This window comes from Eschrichtius robustus, chromosome 4, assembly GCF_028021215.1.
Source record: "Eschrichtius robustus isolate mEscRob2 chromosome 4, mEscRob2.pri, whole genome shotgun sequence".
NCBI lineage: Eukaryota > Metazoa > Chordata > Mammalia > Artiodactyla > Eschrichtiidae > Eschrichtius > Eschrichtius robustus.
The window spans coordinates 7,709,373-7,736,808 of record NC_090827.1 but is presented as its reverse complement, the minus strand read 5'-3'; the positions used below and the strand labels follow the sequence as shown (position 1 = coordinate 7,736,808).

At 39.8% G+C, this 27,436-nt stretch overlaps 1 protein-coding gene across 1 annotated transcript in view; it reads left to right on the top strand.

The window, feature by feature from the left end:
- Window positions 1–236: 236 nt before the first annotated feature.
- MARCHF1 (membrane associated ring-CH-type finger 1) overlaps window positions 237–27,436 on the top strand; it is a 472,347-nt gene continuing 445,147 nt past the window's right edge. The window contains exon 1 of the mRNA XM_068542410.1: window positions 237–278. The gene's annotated coding sequence lies outside the window, so the exon portion shown is untranslated. The remainder of the gene's footprint in view (window positions 279–27,436) is intronic.

Below are 27,436 nucleotides of genomic sequence, written 5' to 3'. Positions count from 1 at the left end.
CATTTTGGCCAGAGACCCTGGCTTCTGCTGCACAGTGTCTCAAACACTATTTTCCCCCTTTTTGTTTAGAACTGAGCTTGGCAAAGCCAGGATATGAACAATTGTGCAGGTGGGCTCCTCAGGGCGAGTGAAGAGATAAGGCATCCAGTCAGGGACTGGCCACCTGCAGCCCTGCCAGTATGCCCCTCCACCAGATTTCCGTAATCCCCACCCGGGAGACGGCCAGCAATGGGCGAAGTTCAATGGGCAGAAACAAAGAGAAGAACAAGGAAGTCGAGGTAAGAGGAGGTTTGATTTGATCAACTAGGACAGCCAAGCCAACTGCAGCCAGCACTGCTCTGTGTGCCCCCAGGAGTGGCCAAGGCTTAAGGGCAGCTGGGCTACCCCGCTCAGTGTGTGATGGTCCACTGGAAGAGGACCGTCCTCTTCGTTACCAAATCCCTCATTGGTAACGAACAGGAGCATATTAAGTGTAACCTTTATTTTCTGAATGAAGGAACCAAATCCTTGAGGACACTTGCTGCTTGAAAGATAAAAACTTCTCTTTGTCTAAACATCCTACGGAGTCCCTTTGGACTCGGATGGCTCCCAGGGGTGCCCTGGACGGCTGTGACACGGCTGTCATTCATTTTCAGACAGTGGGGCTGTTGATGGCTGCTAATTTTGCCCACTGCCCATTAAGCTAGAATGTTTGAAAATAACTTTCTTAACGCAGTGACACAGAAGTGAGAGCTGTGACAGCTGTGTCGCTGATGACATAATATGAATTAGGACGGCACTTCACTGCCTCATACGATCTACTGCTTCCGTATTCGTTCTCGGGGGGGGGGTGTGTGGATTACTTTTGTTTGATGTCTGTTTCATTTGTATTGTTTTTCTTCATGAAAAAAAGCGTTATCTGAAACTTACATGGGCTAGAGAAATAGAATATTCAACTTATTACATTTAGGCTTTATTTTGCCTAGTGAAATCTAGCTGGGGCTGTTCTAAGTGAAACTGCTTGAAAGATGCTGGGAACTTATTTCAAAGCATTTTTAAGGAGACTGAGCAGGCTCAAGGATATTGCGTGAAAATATTATAAATGTTGTTGTGTTCCCCTAAAAGGGATCTTGAGACAGAATGCTAGAATCTGTAATCCTGTTGTTCCCCTCAACGTAACTGTTGTCTAGTCCTCAGGACTCATTAGCTTTGTAGAAAATGAGCTTCCCCCACGTCTAGTTCTGTATGTTCATTCTTTTTTCTTAAGAATGGATGGTAGGGACAGAAGGGGCAATGAAACAAAACCAAAATGAAAGAAACAAAGGGAGTGGAGTGTCAAGGAGAGCCTGAGAGGAAGAGAGTAATGAACTCGAATCACCTTCAAGGAAGAAAAGACATGTGTAGCCTCTTTGTACTTTCTTTGTACTGATTTTGAAAATGTGATCGAAGAGCAAGCAGATCATGACGTGTCTAGAGTTTGTAGGAAACGTCGGAAGGTGTGTCTGACTCATGTAGTGACAGACACTTTTACTCCAGTCATTGCCCTGCCATAGGCTCATGGTGTATTTGTGGAGTTTCTGAGAATGAAATATCTGCAAAGTGAGGAAATTTATCAGCTCAGTATTAACTGGAACTATTCTCTATGATATGGCTCTTTCTTTTGACTTGGTGATGTGATTGTTAGAATATCAAAGAGCCATCTCTTAAGTGTATTGGGTGGGGTGTGGAGTGAGGGACACTGGTCAATTCTGAAAATGGGTATGAAAATGCTAAAAGCAAGATTTACGAAAGTTATACATTATTTACTCATCATTTAGACTCTTTGCATGATCCTAAGATGATTTGGAAGGAAACTTCATATGAGAATACTGGGTGGCAATTTTGTTTAATATCCATAATGATCAACATCTGAACCGTATTTGGAAATGAAAATACTGTTTTGATTCCCACCCCCTTCTTTGGCATTATGTCACCACCAGAAATCTCCTGCTGTTCATGTCTACTTGGCAATGAGTCAGATAAAGCTGGAGTGGCTTATGTGACTTTTTAAATAAATCACACTTGGTTGTTTCCTTGTTAGAAATAATAATGAAATTATTCAACCTCAAATATAAATAGCCACGATCTTTATCCTGATTTTGATGTTAAGCCACATCTTTAGAAATCCTCCAGAGTCTTTTGAAAAAGTTTCCATTTATGAGCAGCTGTGTTTTCTTCAGGGGCAAACACACTTATTATGTCACAGTGTGAGTCAGTGGACATTCTATAGGAAAATTGGGTTAATTATGAGAGAAATAAAGGAAATTCCCAGCTTATATATTACTTTCTTAAAGAGACATAGTTCTGAGCATCAGAAATGGAAGCTCATTTCAGGTTCAAGTACATCTTAGTTTTCTATAGGATGGAGTTAAAAGTATTTCTTTAAGAGTATATTGAAACATACTGTTAAATCTTATGAGCCATTAAATTGTTTGTCTTGATGGACTAAATATATAGTCCAGAAAAGTTGTGAATGCCATTTAAATTGGATAAATTAAACAGCATACCCTGTGTGTGGAAAGCAGAAAGAATCTATTCAGGGCAATGATTTCTGTAATTTCAAGTCTTGAGTCTCTCCAAAGGAAGGCAAAACATCTTGTATACATGGGGACATTTCCTGATGGTTGAACAAATGAGACATATCCTCCTTTGAAGTTTCCTTAATGTATTTTGCCTGTGCTAAAGTTATCCAAATAATACATGTGCAAACCATCTAATTTCAGAATTAAGACTTTGCTAATTTAAATGTGAGTCAATTTAATTTGTTCTTTTAGAAACTTAGAGTCTTTCAAATATACTGATCTATTAACTTTATATATAGTTTTTTTGTTTGTTTTTGTTTTAAGGCATATAAAAAAAGAGAAAACGTGGAAACTATTTCGTAGCTATTATTACACTCCAGAACATTTAAGCTGTAAAAAATACATAGATTAAGATCTTAAAAAATAATAAATCTAACCCCAAGCTTTATAATGCATATACATTTTGACATATTTTGCATGGTATAGCATTATAATCATTTATCTATTTAGTTAACTAACCCTGGAAGTGCAAAACACAAAATAACATAATCCATCCAGTTTGGACATAGTTTGTATTAGTGCTCAAGGGACGGATGCAGATTCATCTTCCAGAGACATCGGCTCTGGAGGTCCTTGGGCAGTTAAAGGGTAGTGTGCCTCGGGCTTGCGTTTCAGACACAAGATTTTATCAGCACAACCAGAGGTGATCCATCTCTTACGAAGTGAATGGACTAATCAAAATTACAGAAGGTATGTGTACAATGCAGTCGGTCAAATTTATTAATTTGTACCTGGAGATATTTATTTTAGTGATGAAATGCTTGACTGCAAGCAGGAAAGTTCTGGAAAGGGAATTTGTAATCAGACTTTCCTTCGTAGCATGGAATCAGGAGGGAAATCAACTGGTCTGGGGTGGGGTTAGTTCATCTACACCTGGGGAAAGCCGGGATGTTGAGAAGGCCACGGGGGAAGCGCACCTCTGATGAGGTCCATAGCTCCAGGTCTCTCCGGAGCTCTCCTTCTCTCATTGAAGACAGAGACTGACCAGTTTAGCTTCTTTAACTCTCGTTTGCATGCTTTTCCAAATGGCCACTTTTCTATTAATCCGGTCTTTTCCTTCTTTTTTACATAGATTAACATCACTTATTAGGCTGCAATTAATTCACACTAGGGATCTGGGCCTGTAAGACATCTGTCTCTTACAAGGGGAATCAAATTCTTAGACCTCAGGGGTATTTTAATTTCATACTCCATAACAGGAAATTATAAGGATTGTACAAAGTCCAGTGTTTAGTTAACCTGTAGCACGTACTCCCCATGACCTTCTGGAATTTATAAGCAAATGTCCCTAAGATCCATTGTATTTCAAATGTGGAGATAAACCAGGGACCAAGCGCAGTGTTCCTACTACTTGCCCTACATGCTGCCAGGCCTCCATCAGCACACTCCGTCATTCCTCAGATGATGGGGGCTGCGTCGGAGGAGAAAAGGCTGGAACCCTTTCCTTCCAACTTTTCCTCACTCTCAAACTGACCATGCATGACAACCATGCTTTTGAAGGGTTTTGGGGGGAAGAAAACCAAAACAAATAAACCTTTGTTTATATGTACATTTTCCTTCCCTGCGTTCACAATTTTACGATATTTCTCTACTTCAATTTTCCTTTTTTTTTTTTTTTTTAAAGAATCTTTAACTTCCCTTCCTCTTTCCTAGGATACCCCTTTCAAGATCTTCTATTTGTCTTTCCAGTGATAGCCCAAAGGGACACCTTTCCTTACTCCAAGTAGCGGCTGATCTCTTACTCGGCAATCCCTTCATGAACTTTGGCGAATTGAAAAAAATATGGCTTTTGGAATATTAATCATTTTGAAATAGTGGATATATTATAGATTTATTAATTCTATTTTTAGAACTAGAAAAAGCATAGAAAAATCATAAAAGTTAAATAACATATTTAATCTCAGGGCCAGAGGCTAATTTGAGATTAGCCAATCTAATTCCAAATTCTATGTGTTTCTTTACAATTAAAGTACCACAGACTTTTCCCATTGCTTAACCAAAATTTGTGGATCAAAGGGTTCCAGAATCAGAAAGTCCCTTAAAAAGTCTTTATCTTAATTCCACAATTGAAACCCACAGAGGATGAATAACTTACTTACGTCATACGAGTAGTTAGTGGTAAAGTTGGGACAAAAACATGGGCCTTCTGACTGCCAGTTTCTTTGTCCTTTCTATTATTACTGAATTTACTGATTTTTTTCTTTCAAGGCACAAAATTACAATCCCCAAACTTAAAAGAGTTCATGTAACCCTCGAAGCTGCTAACCTCTGAACGGGGGAGTTTGGGTTTCTTGTTGTGAGGGTTAGCTGCCCATGACTCATAGGTTAGATGCAATACAAAATGGGTCCAATTTATAGAATATACCTAGAATTAATTTTATTAAAATTTAGAAAATAAGGTAAAAATAAAAAATAATGCTCAAAAGAGTTTGGTAGGGAGGATACTGTACTGAGATTCAGAGTACCTGAAATGCAGTCCTGGCTTCCCCAAAGCCTTTTAACCTTGAGAAACTCACTCAACATCTCAAGCTTGTCCCCTAGAGAAAAAAGTATGTTTACTGGTAAAGGCAGAAAAAAGTAAGTTTGCTAGATCTCATTTCAAAAGTAAGAGCCTTTTATCTTCTTCTGTTACTCCTTTAATGTAACCATGTGATCGTGATTCACTCTGGACACCCAGGGACGCGGTTGTCCCCAAAGGCAGGTTTAGCTAAGGCCGGATGGGACACCTGCTTCAGTGGACACCTGCTGTCTGCTGCCCACCATTCATTCTGCCTTCTAGTAACCGTGCTCAGAGAACCAGCCCTGCCATGTTCAGCCGAGTGACTCAGGACAGCCTTGATGGGCTTAAACCGATCGTGTATCGTAATACTCTGTCATAGGAAATGGCTCAGGACTGGAAACATAACTCCATCAGAATCGATAGCACACGTGGAGCCTTTAGTAAACTTCCTGGGAAGAGAAGCCTTGCTCTTCCTGAAAGCCTCTGGAATAGACTAGCTCTCTTCTTCTGAATGGTTTGTGCGAGGACTTCAGGTCTGTAACAGGATATTGTGAGGGAAAAGGTTGGCGCTTCAAGGGGACCAGAGATGCGGTGGATGCTGAATCTGACTTGGAAACAGGCGGGACAGAAGGAGAGAAAGAAAACGTACGTTCTACATGATGTCGGTTGAGCCATGGGGTCAGTGCTTGCTAGAAACCAAACCTTGTTCAAAACCAAACAAAATGATTCAATATATGTTCTTTATTGTTTAAGCCATTTTCTTGTTTGGATGTTAAGTCGCTTACAACATGACAGGGTCCTAAATGATTCTTTGCCAAAGTGTAGCAGCTGACTTCTGAGGTTGGAGAGAGCCGGGTTCTAGGTAAAGCCATCGCAAACGTTAATTTATGAATAACCTGTGCACATTTACCCAGAATGCTCTGTATTATCCAAGTGAAACGCATTTTGAGCAGGTGTGAGCCTGACGCTACAGGGAGAATGCCAGGGGGTAGAAAGGCTAATTCACTTTTCATTTTTCCAAAAGTACACTTTCCAAGGACTCTCCTGAGTCTAAATTGTGTATTAGAGTCCCATGTGCTTAGCGTGAACTCCACTGGGCATGCTAATAGTATGGAAAGACTTTTCTATAATGAAAAGCAGGAAATTTCCATATTATTATTTGCTTTCAGAAACAAAATTAGCGTAATTCACATTAATTTTTCTTGTTTAAAACAGATGTTGTGGATAATTGCATTAATCAGTAAGACTGAATAACACATTTTATTGACTATTAAATGAAAATAGTAATTGCCGACACACCCTGGTCAGTAGTTTTTAAATTGTGGGCTCAGTTAGGCAGGTAGATTGTTAAAACTCCTCGGGTGCGGATTTTGGAAATTATTATGAATTTATGGCTGATTTAATGAGACTCGATGTGATCACTGTGTTTGAAAGATTGTAGAACAAAATTCTTGATGCGGAAGTGTCTAGGAGCATGGGAGGAACAGGTGTCGCTATCCATGTTTTATTAATCAGGATATTTAGAACTTGCTGATTAGCCAACATTTAACTCGATTCTCTGCAGCACAAAGGGAGCACTGAGGATGCCAACATGCATTTAGAATCTCTCAGTTTGAGGGACCGCTGAAGGGGGAGGATGGCGGTGAGAGCATTGCTTTCCCCCGGCTCATTCCTACGAAATCACCTCGAGCCACTTGCCACCGCCTTCATAACCTCCAGGTGGGGATGAGAAATGACATCTATTCAATACTGATTCTCTCCCATGTCTCTGCAGCCCTGTTAAATAATTGAAATAGGCATGACACGAGGGTAGGACTGGTGATGAGACTTGGCTCTTAAAAGAGGACAAAAGGCAGAAACAACCAGAGTGCTTCTGGGTGTGGAGTTCCTGACGTGATGGCTCCATTCATCATCTGGTGCAAATCTGGACGCGGCAGGCAAAGAAGACAATTGCAGAGGGCTCTCTTCCCCCAGCCGCTGCCAGAGAATACACAGTCTCTGATACACAGGAGCGCTTGGAATTCTTTAGGATTTGTGCTTTTGATGTCAGCATCAAAAGGAGAGCTTCTTAGGAAAGAATTCTGGCTCCAGGAAACTGCTGGACCCGCAGTGCTGCAGGGCGCTGGAAAGCTCAGGCGTGAGATACAGAGTGAACAGACATTGGTTAAGTGAGGCACCGGCTATGTTTTCACAGATGGTCACATTTTTTAACAGAGAGTAATTATTCCTACCTGTAAACGTAAACACTTAATGCTAAGCAAGTTCCACACGGTGGTGTAGGGCTGTGAATGCTTCGTGGTGGCTCAAGGTTGGGTTCAGGTTGTGCAGACTTAGATCCACAGCAGTTTTACTTTCCAATTTTATTCAAAATTAATTTTCATAAAGTTACAAAATATGAAAGAGATTTGTTATTGTAAATTTTACAAAGCTTTAAAAATTCAAATTCCAGCAAGATGGTTTTGTTTTAATCTGAAACGACTTTCTCTCGGACCGTTTACTATGAAACGACTACTGTAGTACATTCAAGTTTTAGAAGAAGTGATTTCTGCTCATCATTAGCCAATAACACAGTAAAGGATTTGCCTGTGACTGGCAACGTTACCTTCTTACTCAGGCATTCTGTTTGGTGTCCAGTGAGCGCATAATAGAAATGTCATGGCTTAGAATTCGAACAAATCTCTTGCATGTTACATGTGGAGAGGCTACAGAGCAAGGTAGTTAAAAACGTGTCTGGAAGAAAACTAATTGGGTTCAAATGTGAGCTTTGCCACTTTTAGTAGTGGGACCTCGGCAATACTACTTGACATCTTTGTGCCACAGTTTCCTCATGTGTAAATAGTGACAAATGTGAGACGTACCTCAAAGTTATGAGAATTAAAATGAGTTAATAGTTCTAAAATGCTAGGAAGATTCATTGGGACAAAATAAATACCGTTAAGTGTTTGATAAATAAAAGTGGAAAAAGGAATCAAATCCCTGTTTTTCATCAACATAGTTTATTATCTGCAGTGAATAAGACCCATTAGTTAGTACCTTCCCTTAGTGATGAAGTGATGAAGACCCAGATGGAGCCTGTCATAATAATGGTGATGATAAAAAATAATGAAAATAAAAAGCTAACTCATTGCTATTCGAAGTTTGCCCACACTCTGACCTTTATGTGTTTAGACCCTCTGTTTGCCTTAGATAAGTGAAACCTAACCTATGGCTTCTCTTTACTGTCTGAATGTCAGTCTCACAGCTGCTAAACCAAGAATTTTCTAGAGTCAAGAATTTGTAGAAAAATGCATGCTGTCTTTCACTTCTGTTCCATGTACATATTGCCAGGCGTTCTTTACTTATGGTACTATTTCTCAACATTTCATGGGCCTTTAAATTTAAGTATTGTACATATCCCTTTGATAATTCTTTTTACTTTTCTTCATCTCTAAGGGGGTGATGCTCTCAATTTCCTTTTGTTTTAACAACTCTTTAGTTATTATGTAGAATAGCCCATGCTATGAAAAACTAAAATAACCAATGATACTGAAAGGGAAAGTTTGTTGAAAGTTTACACGCATAGGATTGTCTTGTGAATATCTGAGCACTTAGGGAAATGGTCATTTTTTTTTTTCATTTTTCTAAATCAAAATAACACTCTTCTTCACAAAGTAACATTGTTCTGAAGATCTTTTAAATGGTCTTCAACTGCAGGATGAAGACTTTATTGTAACTGTTGAACCTACAGCATTTACCTGAGGTACTGGCCTGGTTTAATTCTAAGTGAATTGCTCTATGAAAAGTTTTACTTTTTTTCTTCTGTTAGACTTTAGGGACATTAGTGCTTTCAACTTCAGTGAAATAACTTGGAGAGTAGAAATGCCTAAGAAAAAGCCACTACCCTGAATTTGAATTGGGATAACAGAATATGAGATCCTTGGGAGCTGATTTACAGGGACTGGCTAACGCTACAGGTGATGTTTAATAGGTGTCAGTTACTCTGCCTTTGTATGATGTCAACAAAGGAGGTGACCATTTTCTCCCAGGTGCCTCAAGCTGCAGAAATTCTGGGCTTAGTATGTAATTTCTGGTAATCAGCCTTAACAGATAATCTCTGTTCCCAACCTGCTAAATGAATGTGCTATAAGGGTAAAGGCAGTTTTCTCTAATCTCGACATTAGTATAATATATATAATGTATTTAATGTATTTATAATAATCATCGTTATTATATCTAATATTGTTAAATACTACATGTCCAATAGGAATAGTTTTATGTGCTTTCCATGGTAACTCACAACTTCTCTATGAAATCATATTCTGGTTGCTATTTCTGTGTAATGAATTGCCCCAAAATTTAATGGGTTAAAGCAACCATCTTATAATGCCCATGAATTCTGTGGGTGAGGTATTTGACAGCACACAGTGAAATGCTTTGCTGTGTGTGGCTCTGACTTCCAGTCTGTGACTCCCAGTCTATGACACTGAGGTGACTCAAATGCTAGGGACTATCTGAGAGGTCATTCACTCAGATGTTGGGCACCTGACCTGGGATTATTAGAAGACGAGGACCACCCACTGAATAACCTGCACATGACCTCTTCATGTCTCTGCATCTTCACAGCAGGCATGGTGCTTCAGGGTAGCCAGACTTCTTGCATGGAGACACAAAGTTCTAAGTGTGAATTTTCCAACAAACAAATCAGAAGCTGCATTGATTTTCATTTTCCAGCATCTCTTAGGCGGTAACCTATTAGTCAAAGCAGTTGCTCATATTCCTACCCAGATGCAAGGACAGTGGATATAGAGCCCACCTTTTGATGGAAATAGTGTCAAATAAATTGGAGCTCATGTTTTAAAGCCACCACAGCTCACCTGTGGTCACAATTACTTACACACCTTCCTTTGCATTCCAGGGTGCAAACTACAATGATTCCTTTCCCCAAGCCCTCTCAGGTCTCAATCCATTTTTTCATCAACTAACAAGTCCAGGATCTTGTCGTCTAAGCTATCTAGGTGCAAGTGAGGCTTCTTGGGTGCAGTTCTTCTAGGATGGTTGTTTTCAATATGATGAATTCTAAAATAAAGAAACACACTGTCTCTCTGCTACACACTCAACACTCAAAGGTTGAATCCCCTCCATAGACACTCCTATTCACGAAGAAAGAAATAAGAGACTCACAGCAGACCCTGGTCCATAATAGTTCTGAAATCTGGGTACTTGTTGCAAATTCTTTGACTAGGGTTTGTTCCTGCCTCCCAGAAGCAGTTTCCTGAGGCTCTTGGTTCTGCTGTCTAGGGCTTGGTTATTCCCTTTTCCTTATTCTTTCTTTTCTATAAGATACCGTCTGTCCTTCAGATGAAAAGCCCTCTCAAGCTTGCTTCCTGCTTACAAAAAGTGGCCAAGGCCTCTTTTCACTTTGGACTGTCTCTGTCCTTTTCAGTCAAAGCTGACCAATTTCCTTAAACATTTTGTAGGTCTCCTGTGTTTTGATTTATAATCCATTTAATTAGACAAAAGTCATACGCAGAATTTTCTTCAAGATCAACTCAACTATGTTGGCTTCCTGTGAGACAGCTGGACACAAGGATCTTAACCTTCTCAGAATCCCCATGTTTAACAGGGGGAACTTTCCAGGGATGCTCTTAAGATCCTTAGAGGGCTTTTCTCTCTTGGAAAGGGTTTACAAGGCACTACTTCTAATCCTTCTAAGCTCTTAGAGTTGTTTTTTTTTTTTTTTAATTTATTCTTATTTATTTATATATTTGGCTGTGTTGCATCTTAGTTGTGGCATGCAGGATCTTCTTTGCGGGCTCCTCTCCAGTTGTGGCACGTGGGCTCAGTAGTTGTGGTGCGTGGGCTCTCTAGTTGTGGCACGCAGGCTTAGTTGCCCTGCGGCATGTGGGATCTCCATTCCCCAGCCAGGGATTGAACCCGTGTCCCCGGCATTGGAAGGATGATTCTTAACCACTGGACCACCAGGGAAGTCCCCCTGAAGAATTTTTATAATCATTCCCTGGAATTCGTTTTAACTCAGAGATGTTTACCTGAGAGGAACCAGTATTTGATATTTGCACTGAGGCATTTTCTTAATTTGAAACTCTTCTGCTGGGAGAGACTAAGGATAGAAAAAATAAGTTTATTTCTAAGCAAAAGGAGGAAGGCCTGGTTCCCTTATATTTCCTCTAAATTTTGCTTCAAAACTGAAGTTCTCTTTCCATTTGTCTCTACATTGGTATCTTATCATATGCAGCCTGTAAATCTCTTCAGCTACTTTCTCATCATAAATGAGAGTGTTACCAAACTTTCTGCCACTAACAATGTTCACCCTTTTTTTCAACCTCCAATACCAATTTCTTCCTAAATTTCCCGTCCTTGATCAAATCTCCTTGAGATCTTTCCACCTGTCACTAACGGTCTCTTAAAGGTTGGTATTAGGGTGCTTCAAAATACCAATATATGGTCAAGCTTTATGTGCTAAAGCCTGCCTTTACACGTGATAAATTTGTACAGCTTGTTCATTAGTCCCTGAAGAGGTTAAATACAGATTTTGTGCTTGCCACACTGTTTTTTTAAAGGATATGACAACCTATTTTAATACCACATTTATATATAGAAATCATCTCTGCCATTGTTGGATTGGTTAATCTCAGCTGCTAAATTAACTTTACAACTTTATCAGTTACTCTGATAGTGACTAATTCTGATTCTTGTAAATCGAGCCCTTTAGATTTCCATACCTAGCTGAGCTCTTAAGACATATATTTAAGACATTTTTTTAGTACAACTATCCCTTGCAATATGAATAAATCTAATACTTAAAAGTAGAGTGGGGCTTCCCTGGTGGCGCAGTGGTTGAGAATCTGCCTGCCAATGCAGGGGACACGGGTTCGAGCCCTGGTCTGGGAAGATCCCACATGCCGCGGAGCAACTGGGCCCGTGAGCCACAACTACTGAGCCTGGACGTCTGGAGCCTGTGCTCCGCAACAAGAGAGGCGGCGATAGTGAGAGGCCCGTGCATCGCGATGAAGAGTGGCCCCCGCTTGCCACAACTAGAGAAAGCCCTCGCACAGAAACGAAGACCCAACACAGCCAAAAATAAATAATATATAAATTAAAAAAAAAAAAAAAAGTGGAGTGTATTTTAATTTTTTAAAAATTGAACAATATCAAATGCAAACTGCAGAATCCTTTTGACAGGGCTCTTTCCCTTGACTAATTCATATTTCACTCTTTTTATAATATTCTGAATGACAATATAAAAGGCATACATACTTCTTAAATATGTAGTATCGTATTTGGAAGACTCAATGTTAGACAGTATCTGAAGAGATCAAATCTTCTCACCTAGCCCCTAGACCTTTAAATATAGTAGCTCTCCAGCACACCTTTTTCATGGAGAGTGCAGTTTTTCAGACGTACATGGGTGAAGACTCTAAGTCTTTCCTTGCCCCGTGCTCTCCACCAAATATGATTCTGTGGGATTTTCACTAACAGGACCAACCTGTCTGGCAAATCTACCATGATAAACTGGAACTAGCCTAACTGTCAATCACTACAATTACGTTACATGTAATAAAACTGTTCCCCGGGTTTTCTTTGGCCAGTGCCCACAAGCTTTTCTTCAGTTTTGGGTACATGAAGCTCATTTCTGCCTCAGGGATAGGATTTACCGTTTCCATTTACCTGTGATGCTTTCCCCCTGCTTCTTTATATGTCTGGCTCTGCCCACCTGTCTGAATTTGTCTTAGTACTGCAGCTCCCTACCCCACTTTCTGTCCCACTCCTTGGTATTATTTACTTGGTTAATATAGATCCCAATCCAAAATTACCTAACCTGTCTACTCCTCCTTGAAAATAAGGTACAGAAGGGAGAAGTGCTTTGCCTCTGTCCTTGTTTATAGCCACAGCGCCCAGAGCTGGGCTGGTGCATTGCAGCCCTACGGTAAATATTTGTGGGAAGAAGAAACTGTGTGTAGCACTCGTGAAATGATGATCTTCCTCCAGTCTGTACTGTTCAGAACTTGCAACTTGCTGGCAGTGTTGGGTTTAGTTCCATGTTGCATTTTAAAAGCACTGTGGACAAACCAAAGCATTCCAAGAAATGGACAACCCAGGGAGGTGAAGAGGCTCAAAACAATTTTTCTATAAAAATTTAAGAGCATATGTAGAGTATGTATGTCTTAGAGAATAAATATTATGCATAAAATCACATTTTTTCCCGAGTATTTGGAGAGTTGAGCTAGGGGAGGGATTAAATATGTTCTATCTAGCACTAGAATGCATAACCTAGAATTAAGAGGACACAATGTCAGAGTCTGATGATAATTCAGATTAAAAGTAACCAAACTCCTCTTTTCAGATTAAAAAAAAAAAAAAAACCAGAGTGTTGATATCAAAATATGCCTTAAGATGTTACAAATTTTGAGATGCATGTAAAACTAGTATCCAGGTTTGCTGGCTCTCGCTCACTGTTCTCTACATTCTAACATTCCTTCTTTCTACGAAACAGCACTTTCAAGCCTTTGAGACTCCATTCATTTGTCATTCACTCACTCATTCCCTCACTCAGCTAACAACGACATATCGAGCTCTAACTCTCTGCTAGCATGTAGCACTTGTTCTGCACACAGACGCATTCCTGGTCCTCATAGAGTTCACATGCATCCTGTGGGAGAAGAGGGATTCCGCTAAGTATGATTACGGAGGTCAGAAGTAGTCCTGTAAGGAGGTAGGATCTTTTTTCACTATACACAAGGACTTATAAACCTTGAGAACTGGCTATTTCATTCTAACAAGAGAAGGCCTGGTTCATGAAGCAGAAGGGCTCCTGAGCCACTGAGGGGTTCAATCAGGCAGGGAGAGGATTTGGAGGGAATATTCTAGAGGGGATTCAACTTCCAAATGGGGAGACAGTCCTGTTCTTTTTCCTCCAGAGTCTGCTTTGCTGTGTTTTGAAGCATGCCCCATGCATGACTGATCTGTCATGAAGGACTTAGGGGACGATTCAGTGTAGTTCCTGGGTGGTCGGATTGCCCCCAGCATCCTCCGGGACCCAGGGGAGAGCAGAGTAATTAGCGATTCTCCACTCAGACAGCTTGATGCAGTCCTGGATCACAGTGCATTCCTGTTCTCAATCAGATGATACTCAAGGCAGTAAAAATAGAGGTCCTCAGCTTACTGTAACTTTTCAAGCTAGTAGGTTTACCCCAAAGGATTATTTTTATTTTTAACTTTAAATTTTTTTTAAATTTTATATTGGACTATAGTTGATTAACAACGCTGTGTTAGTTTCAGTTGTACAGCAAAGTGATTCAGTGGTACATATACATGTATCTGGTTTTTTTCAAATTCTTTTCCCACTTAGATTATTACAGAGTATTGAGCAGAGTTCCCTGTGCTATACAGTAGGTCCTTTTTGGTGATCTATTTTATATATAGTAGTGTGTATATGTCAATCCCAATCTCCCAATTTATCCTTCCCCACCCCCTACTTTCCCCCTTGGTAACCATAAGTTTGTTTTCCACATCTGTGACTGTATTTCTGTTTTGTAAATAAGTTCATTTGTTTCATTTCTTTTAGATTCCACATATAAGTGATATCATATGATATTAGTCTTTCTCTGTCTGACTTCCTTCACCCAGTATGACAATCTCTAGGTCCATCCATATTGCTGCAAATGGCATTATTTCATTCTTTTTTATGGCTGAGTAGTATTCCATTGTATATATGTACTACATCTTCTTTATCCACTCCCCTGTTGAAGGACATTTAGGTTGCTTCCATGTCCTGGCTATTGTAAATAGTTCTGCAGTGAACATTGTGGTGCAAGTACATTTTCGAATTATGGTTTTCTCTGGGTATGTGCCCAGAAGTGGGATTGCAGGATCATATGGTAGCTCTATTTTTAGTTTTTTAAGGAGCCTCCATACCCGTCTCCATAGAACACCTACTATTCTGCCCAACGCCGAAGACATGACGTGAACGGAACCTGGAAAGGTGTCACGCTGTCAGAGTAACGATGTCGTTGTGTCTTGTGTCTGAGGCTTTGTCTCTCTGGCTCTTGGAATGAGTGAGAACAACTGAGCCCTGCTCTGTCCTATCACCCTCCTGCCCTTCTCCTTGCCAAGTGTCACTCTGGTGAAGTGATTTAATTACAAATCTGTTTCTTTGACTCTAAGGCCTGTTTATTTAAATAGTGGTCACACATTTCAGATTATTTTGAGACTGTTTGTTGCTGTTCTCCTTAATTCTTCCCCCAAACGTGTGTTATGAGCTGAAAAATTTCCGTTCATTTCCTCTCCCACTTCATTTTCCACTCGAATCTACGTCTGTTTGCCGAATGATAAATGCATTGATTGATAAGCTACATGGCATCAAGTTTAAGAAAAATTGGATGATAGAAACAAGTTGCATGTAGCATGTATTTCTGTTTCACGTCATTTGTTTTGATCTGTTGCCCATCCAGATGGACTCCAACATATGCCACTTTATCACAAAAGATAAATAATGGAAAGATGAACTTCCAGTCTGTGGAAAACCATTTTCACTTTTACATTAAATACAATTTAAGTTTCTGTAAAAGGGGACTGTTAAAATACATATTCCTGTTATCCTGTCACCTACCAGCTTTATTGTCAAGAATCAATTCCCCAGAAAGCGTTATTTCTTCCCTGAAATCTATCACCACTCTGACTGAGATCTCTTTGAACAGATTTTAAAGCATTTTTATTCCAACACAAAATTTGCTTTAACTTGTAGAAAATGCCATAGGAAACATACTGAATTTCATAGCGCTGCTCTTATATTTTCTTAATTGAAATGGTACTCTTACATACTGAGCTAGCACAGCACGTGAACATGCAAACAAACACAGTTTGCCAGCTGTGCATGTGTGTGTGTGTGTGTGTGTGTGTGTGTGTGTGTGTGCGATCCCATTTCTCTGGCAGTGTGCAGGCTCCGACTCTCTCTCAGGAACCGCCCCCCACTCCTTTCTTGTCAAAGCTCTTGGAGAAACAGGTGTTCACTCTGGAGAGCACCTGTCCAACCTGCTCCACTGAGTCTCTGCTGAGAGTGAATTCCAGCCCTGTGCCTATGGCTAGCTGCAGTGCCTAGCTGCTTCCCCCTTGTCAGCTGGGGATCCTGGCCATTCCCAGGACCTCGAATCTTGCGGACCAGGCTCTGCCACAAAGCCATCTTCCTCCCTGCTTTGCGTGGGCCAGGGGGAGTAATTAAGCTTAGCCCTCCTAATTAATGCACTGTGGCTAGACACCATGGATTTGGATAAGCAATTCCTGAGCCAGGAAGTCTACTTTTTGTTTTGTTGCATATTATTTTCCAGGGCTAATTTCACTTCAGAGCTGTTTGTTGGCTGAGGGGCAGATGGACGAGGAGTGGTGCTGAGTGAGAGAGGAAATGATTGCCAAATATTAGGATTTGGGGGTTTGCATCCACAATCCCAGGCTTCTCTTAAGTGCAAATGATGTAGTGTGCCCAACTGGGAAGGATGCCCCGGAACTGTCGGAAAGCAGAAAGCCTTTACTCTGTGCTGGGCATAGAGTAAGAGCTCAGCAAATGTCGGTGAAGTGTAATGGTGTTTTTGATGAATGCTCTTTGTATGCTTTAAGTGCTCTAAGTATTATTTAATAATGGTAATACATGCACAGTGATTGACTTTTTTCTGTATTCAGAGAAAAACAACTACGTGGTGGTAATCATTGTCTTTGAAACAAGTAGTAAAATGTTTCTAAGTGCGGAATTTGGAAATTACCCAGGTAGAAATTTAAGTCTAACTTTTCCTCTTACTTTATTTATTTGTGCCCTGTTTCCATAATAGGAGTGTCTTTAAGTGAGCATTAAAATGCCTTTCAAGAACCAAAACAAGACTTGCATTTTTCATGGGTCATAAGGTATAGTGAGTATGGTCCAAGGAGCATACAAGAAGCTATTTGCAAATAAAGGATTCTCGTGCAGATGGGTACAAGGAGCCTTGAATTTGATGCTCTCACTAGGGGAATACTTGCAGCAAATGAATACTTACAGCAGCAAATACCAGTAGGATGAAAGATATTTCCAGCCATGCCAGGGGGACTCTTATGAATGCTTAAATGGATAGCATATCAACTAGAAACATGAATGACCACTTTGATTGTTAATTCCATGTGTTGAATTGGATGTTTTTCAATGAGGTTAATATTTAAATTGGTAAGCAGATTGCTCTTCATAATGTGAGTGAGCCTCATCCAATCAGTCGAAAGCCTGAATAGAATGAAAATACTGGGCTCCTCAAGGAAGAGGAAATTCTCTGGTAGACTGCCTTCAACCTTATCTGCCATATCTGCTCTCCTGGATCTCTGCCTGCTGGTCGATGCTGCAGATGTTGGACTTCCCAGCTTCCATCATTGCATGTGCCAAGTCCTTACAACAAAAAAAATCTCTCTATATTATATAAAGAGATTTATATATATTATATAATACAAAGTGCAATATGTTAATGCACTGTATATATATTATTTTCTATTTATATGCATATGTACATATATATCTCCTCTTGGTTCTGTTTCTCTGGAGAACACTGACCCGTACGACCACGACTAGCCTTTGAACGTCTCTCTTTGTTGCACTGGCTGAAGGAAGTAGTGGGGACTGGGGAAGCTAGCTGGGTGGTAGGGCAGAAAGTGAGAGCACAGGAAAAACACGGGCAGCTGCGGATTACAGCACGGCTCTGGTACTGTTTTGATTGTATTAGTTGTGCAAATTGCCAAAGTGATTTGCATTTCTTCAAACATGTCTTCAAAGTTAAAAACACATGGGCCAGGAGGAGAGCAGTAGTGCAGGGAGATCAAGTATTGATCCCCGATGATCATGGTCACTTATTTCCTCTTCCTTCCTCTCACTGCTTATTGCTCCTGATTCCTCTCTGTCAAGCACCAGGCTTGACTCTGTCAACAGGTTAACTTCGTAGAAGATAATTTGACAATATCACGCCTCTGCTTAAGTGACTCTGATTACTTCCCACTGTCTTCCCCATAAATCTAATTTCCTTGTCATGGTACACAAGGTCCCTTAATGATTGGATGCCAAGGACATTTCTCCTTCCAGGTCTCACCAGAGTCATTTCACTCTGATTGCTGTGAACTCATCGCTCTACTGGTCACTGCCTGAACAGACAGCCGTGCTGGCATTTCCCCCTCTACCCTGTGCTTGAATTTTTCCCCAACTAAAAAGGGAAAATATTTTCCCTCAGCTGTAAAATATTTTCCATTCAAGAGAATCAGAAAAATCACCTCCTTTTTGCTGTCAGAGCATGTTTTTGCATGACTGTGATAACACCATCACACCAGTTTTTAGCAGACTTCACTGCGTACACGGCTGATTTTTCTGCTGGAGCAGACACACCTGGCTTGGAAACTCAGCTGTGCTACGTGATAGCTGGGTGACACGGAAGGTATTTCCTCCTAAGGCCCATTTCCTCATCTGGAAAATTGTGAAAATAGTACGATTGTTAGGAAAATTAAATGTTTTAATACATGAAAGTATTTAGAACAGTGCCTCTCATAAAAGAAGAGTTCTAAAATATTAGCTTTAGTTCATTTATCTATTGATTCTTCAAGAAATATTTATTGAGTATCTGTTATGTACCAGACATTAGTATGATCACCCTTATAATTACTGAGTTCACATTCATTTTTAAATGCTGAACACCTAGCCCAGTAAACGTCACATAGATGTTCATTATATGTTTATCAACATAAAAATTGCTTTGGTCATTAGGCTTAACTACTGGGAAATTGGATACTCAGTTTCCATTCTATTTATTAGGTAAAAAGATACTGCCTGTAGCTATGATAAACATGCTTTATACACGAATGCTGTTTTCCTTAGTGGCTCAGAATTTAGATAACCTAATTAAGATAAAACAATACCTTCTTTGTATGCAAAATAACTATACTTATGAAGATAATACCTTATGAAATTATATTGGAAACACCAATTTATAAATGGTATGATTGTGTGTTTTCGTCTTAGTGTAATATGGTAAAGTTTAGTATAATTAGATATAAATTGTAACCTTTGAAATATTAATAATCTCAACTCTTTGAAACTAAATCAATATAACTTTGCAAGAGCTACATATATAACCTTAGCTGTTAGTAATAACACAGGACCTCAAATGCCAAATATACTTACATTTTATAATTTTTATGTTATTGTGTCTAACATCTCAGTCTCTGGTATATTATAAATTACACTGAAAATTGTGAGAAATACAAATGAAAGTATGTCCTTTTCCACATATATGTATCCTTACGTATACATGGAGGTAATGCATACGCTCTTAGGTATCAAATACTGGACCTATTAAGTGAATGGACCACAGTCTGTTACATATGCAACTTTACTATATAACTCATTCAGGTACTCATTTAAAAATTGAGTGACAAAGCAGACTCCTTGTTATGTGCTCTATGTGGTTTTCCATAGGCCTAAACCTGTTCATTTGGGGATAATTGGTGTAGATCAACTTGGTTTAACTCTACAGTGTTATAGTCTTTTCAGGCTAACAGTACAGATTTTATAAATTCAGAGCTATTTTAGAGGTGAACCTGTCAACTATTCTGGTAAAAGTGTCATGTACAGTAGGAGTGGAGCCAAGAAAGAGGCAGATCTGTGTTCTTAATGCTGCCATTTGGAACTGTTTTAGAATTGTACTGTCTCATTGCCTTAAAAGAGAGCATTGCATCCTAGTCACAAGGACCCCAGTCTCTAGGACCAGTCTGCCCAAGTTCAATTCTATTAACCTATTCTCTGTGACTCAGTTTCCTGATCTGTGCAATGGGGATGCTGAAAAGAACAGTCTCTACCACACAGGGTAATCATGAGGATTCAGTGGGTCGATATATGTAAAGTATGAATATATAAAATAGTGCACATCTAGCCCTGTGGCAAGCATGTGCCTGAATACCTCACTCTAACAAGAGAGATCTTTTCTATGTTTGAACAGAGTGCTTAGAACCTCCATAGCTTAAAGCAAAATCTCATCCATCCCTCTTGTCTTCCCCGAGTCTGTAAGTAACTGTGATTGTGCCCTATTCATCATTCTCCCTGGTTCTAGTTAACACAGGAACTTAACAAATGTCTGTCTTACCTATGTTTTCTTGGGTTTTTGTTTGTTTTTTAAATTAATTAATTTTAATAATTTTTATTGAGTATAGTTGATTTACAATGTTGTGTTAGTGTCAGGTGTACAGCAAAGTGAATCTGTTATACATATACATATATCCTCTCTTTTTTTAGATTCTTCTCCCATAAAGGTCATTACAGAGTATTGAGTAGAGTTCCCTGAGCTATACAGTAGGTCCTTATTAGTTATCTCTTTTATATATAGTAGTGTGTATGTGTCAATCCCAATCTCCCAATTTATCCCTCCTCCCCATTCCTCCCTGGTAAGCATAAGTTTGTTTTCTACATCTGTGACTCTATTTTGTAAATAAGTTCATTTGTACTTTTTTTTTTTTAAATTCCACATATGTGATATCATATGATATTTGTCTTCTTCTGTCTGGCTTACTTCACTCAGTATGACAATCTCTAGTTTCATCCATGTTGCTGCAAATGGCATTATTTCAATCTTTTTTATTGTTTTTTAAATCACTTGAAAATCAAATATTGGTGTTTTATTCCTTTTCAGTTCACAGACATAATTCTTAAAGTTGTATAGAATCCTTGGCATGTAGCGCCATGGCAAAATGATCAGTAATTCACACTGTACATTGAATTTTTATTTAATTTTACCTAAAAACAGTTGGGTACCAACTCTGTACATCAGGCACTGTGTTCTTGGGCACTGATGGTACAAGAATATACCGGTATAATCTCAACCCAGGATGAGCTCAAACTTGATCATTTAATGCAGTATTTCTGAATCAAAAGTAAAAGGCAATGGGAATTTTGGCATGTTCTGTATGTTTGGAGGACTTTACATGGAGCGGCAGGGATGACCTAAAGGCACTGCCTATGGAGAGGGTTGTAAAGCAGAGAAGTCACAAACGGGAGCAGCCCAGGATGAGAAACGGAGAAGCATAGTAGACAAACTTATTTTTACCTGATTTATAATTTGGGGGGGACTAACGATCCTAGAAAATACTGTTTGGGGATTATCTTCACCCTGAGGTTCTCAAAATATGGTCTGGGACCTGCAGCGTGAGCGTCACTTGGGAACTTGTTAGAGATGCACATTCTTGGACCACATTTCAGACCTTGTGAATCAGAAACTCTGGGGGATGGAGTCCCCCCAATCTGGTTTTCACAAGCCCTCTAGGTGGAACCCCGGTCATAACCTAGCCAGATGGCAGGTAGACAGTCATTGACGTTCAGTGCTTATTAAGTAAAGGTAATGAAACAATTTTTAAAATATCATTGTAATCTCTACATAACTGCTGTAGATGGAGGTCGTGCGTTTCCGCTCGTCCTGAAGATGAAGAAGCAGCTATATTCTGCTTTCTTGTTAGAGATAAAGAAGTTATAAATAGACAGCTAACCATCCAAAGCAGTATTTGCTTAGTATCAGATGATTATTTTTTGTAATAAATACTATAGATATTCAGAGGAGGTGGTGATACCCACAGGGCAGGTGACTGTAGACAAAGTCAGGACAGAGAATTTAGTGGAAGTGGGTCGTCGTGTTCCAGCTCTGGTTTCTAGGCAAGTCTCCAGATGATGTATTGCTGAGTAAAAAAATCACCCCAAACTTGGTGGCCTAATGCAACAATGTATTATTATCTCTCATAGTTCTGGGTTTGCTGGGCTCAGCTGGGAGGTTCCTGCCTGGGGTCTCCTCTGCGAGTGCAGTGGGATCCTGTTACTGACCAGGGTTCTTGGTCTCCTTAATCCATAAAAATTGATGAGAGGCCAGACAAAAAATTCAGGCAAGGCTTTTTTGGAGCCCCTGCTGCACCAGCAGGGAGAGAGAACAAACCCTTGCTTGCTTGCTTGCTTGCCGAGGAGGGAGTGAGCTGGTTCCTTATATGGGGTGAAGGTAGGGGTGTGTCCAGGGATCAGGCCAGAGGGGTGGCTTAGGTGTTTTGACCACCCCTTTGGTGGTGCTGAACGCAGGGGGTATGTGCTTTTGCTTTTGCTCCAGATACCCTGCTTTTCAGCTCTTCAGAAGTGGCAGTTGAGTTTTTTCGGTCTTTTTGTATCTTATTGTCCATAATTTGCACCAACTGTGCATGCACACGGTTATTTTTAGTCCCTTATAGTTTCTCTGTATTTTGTTGCTTGAGGAGATATTTGTCCAAGTGCAAGCACTGCAGCAAAGGGTCCCAGGTCCCAGGTCCCAGCCTGTCTCAATTGCAGCTGGGCGGAGTTCTCCAAAAGTCTGAGGAGGATGGATTCAGTGAGCACTTTTTCACTCACAGGTCGTGACCTCTCTCCCTCTGCCCTCAGCGTCCAGGACATCTCCACGTGACTTGGGCTTCTCCCAGCGTCCTGGTCTCAGAGTCAAAGCAGTCACAGGTCAAGTCCCAGTTTAAGGGGAGGGAGGGCACAGGTGTGACTACTTGGAGGGCCATCTTCCGGAGACTAACCGGTGACCACAAGTCGCTGACAAACCCTGGAAGATGTTGGCTACGGCCTGGATGACCTCTGGAGTGTTCTTTGTTGCAGCTTCACCTCTTATGACCTTCCAAACTGGCCTCCATAAATGGTAATTCACCAAGGAGAACAGTAAGATATATCTAAAGTGGATATCGTCAATTTTCTCTCCCATGGCGTTTGGTTTTCAATTGGTTACCAGTATGGACTGTTGAAGTACACAGAGAAATTTCTCTTCAGGTTATAAAACTACCAGCAACCTCCCAGAAAAAATATATCCTTATGTTGGTGAAGCATCTTGGCTTTAATTTCATCTCTATAATCAGACCACACTAATCATAATCTCAGAGTGGTGATATATAGCCAATGCATGTGTGTATGTAAGTTTCTTAAAGTCAATAATGTCCTATAAATTCATTTTAGTGTACTGAAGGGAACTTTTAGCCCATTACAATCATTATTCCTCAAAGAATAATGGTTCTATTCTGACCCAGATGTTTTGCAATATAAGGTTCTGTAGAGAAATGCAGTGCCTTCTAGGAAATCCTGATGAGTGAAAATAAATGTGGATTTTTCTTATAATTTTATGAATGTACAGACTCTCTTGCTCAGAGTATCTCATGAATCAAGCCAGGTGCTATTCCTTGTATGAAAGTCATTAAAATTTTACCAAAGAAGCAAACTAAAAATTTAAGCTCTAAATAATTAAAAATTACTTTAAAAATTGCTTATTCTCTAAAAAAGTAGTAAAGGATTTTTATGTTTAAATTTATACTAAAATATTTATAAAACGATTCTTCATCAGAATGCCAAAAACATCTCTTCTTTAATATATTACTATAGCATCTAAGCTTTTAAAATGAAAGAGAATGGGAATGTTTATATTTTATTTCTTAGACAGTTTCTTTTTTTTTTTTTTAAACACTCTTCAGATTTGAATACCTAAACAGAACATTTTTCTCTAGGGTTATAGGACACTATAGTATAGTATACTATACTACCTGCTGTTCAAATTTAGGTCACGGTCATAGTATATTTTTAAATCATTCTCTACATCAGTTAATTAGGGGCTGTGGACTTGTGAATTCCCACAGATGGCATTTTGCTTTATCTTTCTCATCCAGCCACCTCCACCTTGAAGCCTTCCCGGAGCGCTCCGTATAAGCTGCCCCCACCCCTCTACTCATCTTATTGCTTCCAGCATCTAGCACGGGCCTGCCATAATGAATGTGCACAATAAGCATTTGGTGAATGAATGAAAACCTTTGCCTCCTTAATTGGATGGAAAGCATTCCTGGTCCCAGATGACTTCAACTTGTACCTGAGTTTCTAAGATCACCTGGATTAGGGATGACTCTATCAGTTTTTTAATTGCAGCTTACCCTAATTGAAAGCTTTGCAAAGCCTAGGTGATTGGCTTTTTTGGGTGAGAATATTAGAAAAATATTTTAGAAATGAAATTTAACATAGATACCAACAAGTTGTATTTAGTATTAACTTTTAAAACATTCTGTTTTTACAGATTAGTTCAAATGACAGTTTAAACATTTTAACAGGCAATGTTTCCTAATTTCAAAGTAAAAAAGGAATGTTAAAATTTTCCTCTTTGTCCCCAGAAATCTGGGCCATATCAGTAAAATGAACAGAAAAAATGAGAATCGCTAGAGCATTGAGAAACGATGAGTATTCTCTTCTAAAAAATGATAATATGTTCTGCTAGTTACAGCCTTTCGTCAAGGAGTTCCAAGTATGCTAGTGAAAATTAGCACAGGTATCATCAGTGCATTAGTACCGTTAGCCTCAGGATTTTTTTTTTTTTTAAAGAAGTTTTTTTTTAAGAATCTTTCTTGTTTATTTATTTATTTATTTATTTTTGGCTGTGTTGGGTCTTCGTTGCTGTGCGTGGGCTTTCTCTACTTGCGGTGAGCGGGGGCTACTCTTTGTTGCGGTGCGTGGGCTTCTCATTGTCATGGCTTCTCTTGTTGTGGAGCATGGGCTCTAGGCGTGCAGGCTTCAGTAGTTGTGGCACATAGGCTCAGTAGTTGTGGCTTGTGGGCTCTAGAGCACAGGCTCAGTAGTTGTGGTGCATGGGCTTAGTTGCTCTGCGGCATGTGGGATCTTCCCAGACCAGGGCTTGAACCCATATCCCCTGCGTTGGCAGGCAGATTCCTAACCACTGCGCCACCAGGGAAGCCCAGGATGTATTTTTAAGTACGGTATTTAAGAGAAAGTATTTTTAATCTTATTTTTTAACTTTAGTGAAAAGGAGTCAAAAAGAAGTTACATAAAATATTAGCTCAAAGAATAGCAAAGTCATTTGCTGAGAAAGAGATGAATAAGCAAGTCTCTGGACCAGGCTGGCTGAGTGTCACTTTGATCATTAATGCTGCTTCAGCTGATGGCAAACTGTGATAGGATAAGAGTCTGTCCCGGTTATGGGCAAGGGTAGCACATGACAAGTTTTAAGGGAATGGTACCATGTAACTTTCTTTTATTATTATTTTTTGCTTCCATTTAAGGGAAATAGTGGTTAAAAAAATCAATGATACTCAGCTAGTCTCACACAATAGCAATGGTAGAAACATTTGACTTTTATCATTTTAAATGAAAGCATTAGTGCTCATTTTAAATATAAGAAATAGCAATGTCACATATGTTAGTCGTCCCTAGGACTATTAATGCTTGGCATTTATTATATGGAAGGTCATTATGGGATTAATTGCTACTTAATAACTCTTCTATAGCCATAAGTTCTCTATTGCTGCTGTTACGGATTGAATTGTGTCCCCCCAAAATTCATAAATTGTATCCCTGCCCCCCAGTGTGACTGTATTTGCAGATAAGGCCTGTAGGGAGATAATTAGGGTTAAATGAGGTGATAAGGGTGGTACCAAATCCAATAGGATTGATGTCCTTGTCAGAAGAGGAAGAGACCGAGAGTGTTCTTTCCACACACATGGGGAGAGTCAGGTGAGGACACAGTGAGAAGGCAGCCGTCTGCAAGCTAGGAAGAGAGCTCCCACCAGAAACCAGCCCTGACAGCACCTTGATCTTGGTCTTCCAGCCCCCAGAACGTGAGGAAGTAAACTTCCATTGTTTAAACCCCCAGGCTGTGGCATTTGGCAACCTGAGGGGACTGATATGGCTACTGAATGAACCTCTCTGAGTTTCACTGGCTCAAAACAACCATGATGCTCTTTGCTCCCCAATTCCAAGGATCAGGAATTTGTGTCCAGTTTGGCAAGGACAGCTCTCCCCTGCCCTCTCTGGTGTTGTGCAGGGCAGACCAGCTGGGCAGGGAGACTCCCAGGTGACCCCATGCTCACGTTGGGGCCCAGGTGCTGGCTGTTGGTGGGAGGGCCACAGTTTTCTCCACGTGGCTTTCTCTTCCCACGTGTTTCTAATTCTCAAGGGATGGGCTGACCTAGACTTTGTTACATGGAGATGGGTTCCCTCTTTGTGAAAGTAGGATCTGTGAATCCTTTTGAAAGCTCAGAATCAGAACTCCTAGAATGTCACTTTCACTATTTTCTTGGTCAAAACAGGTCACTCAAAATAGTCTGAAACTACTGGGAGATTTTGTGTGTGGTAAAATGAAACAACATTTTCAGGAATGAACTCTCTTTCTTTTTCAATAATTTCAGCTGGTTGTAGACTGTAGTACACTTTAAAAGACCAGCCTAGGTCAGTAAGCAATAAAAATAACATAAAGAAAATTTTTAAAAATCAGAGTGAAGAATATGGTTTTAAAATTATTACTCTTTTCCTGAGAAAGGCTAAATTTTATCTGTTTTATGTTGTATGATCCCAGGTTTTTCTCCATATGTAGGATAGTCAATATCTTATATGAATAAGAAAACAACTTACAAGAATGTATAAGAATCAAAGGAGAACATATTAATTCATTGATTTACAAAATTAATAATTACCTGTTACATGCTTACTATCTATTACGTTACAAGCTTCCGGACGGTGGATATACCGGAGTAAACAAAGTCGCCAGCTTTGTTATCCCTAAGAATGTTCCTAACACTGTCTTCAGAGCTATAACTTCCTAGTGGTTAGATAACTAACAGACACTTATGTATTAAGTCACATCGTAAGGGAGATTATTAAAAACAGAAAAAAAGATAAAGTGATTAAGAGGCAACCGGGGAAGGGACAGTTTGATATTTTAAATGAAGTAGGTTAAAGCTGTCAGAAAAAGGTAAAATTTGAACATCTGAAGGTAATCAGGGAGTTAGATCTGCAGTGTGTGGAGGAAGCTCCTTCTGTGCAAAGGTTCTATGGCAGGAATGCTCTGGAATGTTCTAGCAAGAATGGCTGCAGCACCATGAAGGAAAATGGAGTTGAGAAGTATCCAGGGGCCAGACGTGCAGAATATTTCAAGCTATCGTAAGGCTCTGATTTTTATTCTAAGTGTGATTAGAAATTATTTAAGTTTTTAAAAGGCTCTCTGAAGGCAGTATGGAAAATAAACTGGAGAAACATGCATTGAACAGAGAACCCGTTAGGAAGCTTTTACAGGAGTCTGGGAAAAGTGATGATCAGACCGTGGGTGATGCTTGTGGATGTACAGCAAGCCGTCAGATCCACGACACACAGTGAAAGTAGAGTAGATCTACTTACAAGAAGGAGGTTGGGTGTAAGGATATAAGTAGTCCAAAATAACTTAAAAATTTCTGGCCTGGGCAACTCAGTGAAAAGTAAGAGCTATTTCCTTAATTGGAAGAATGGGAAAAGAGCAAGTTTCCGTATAAA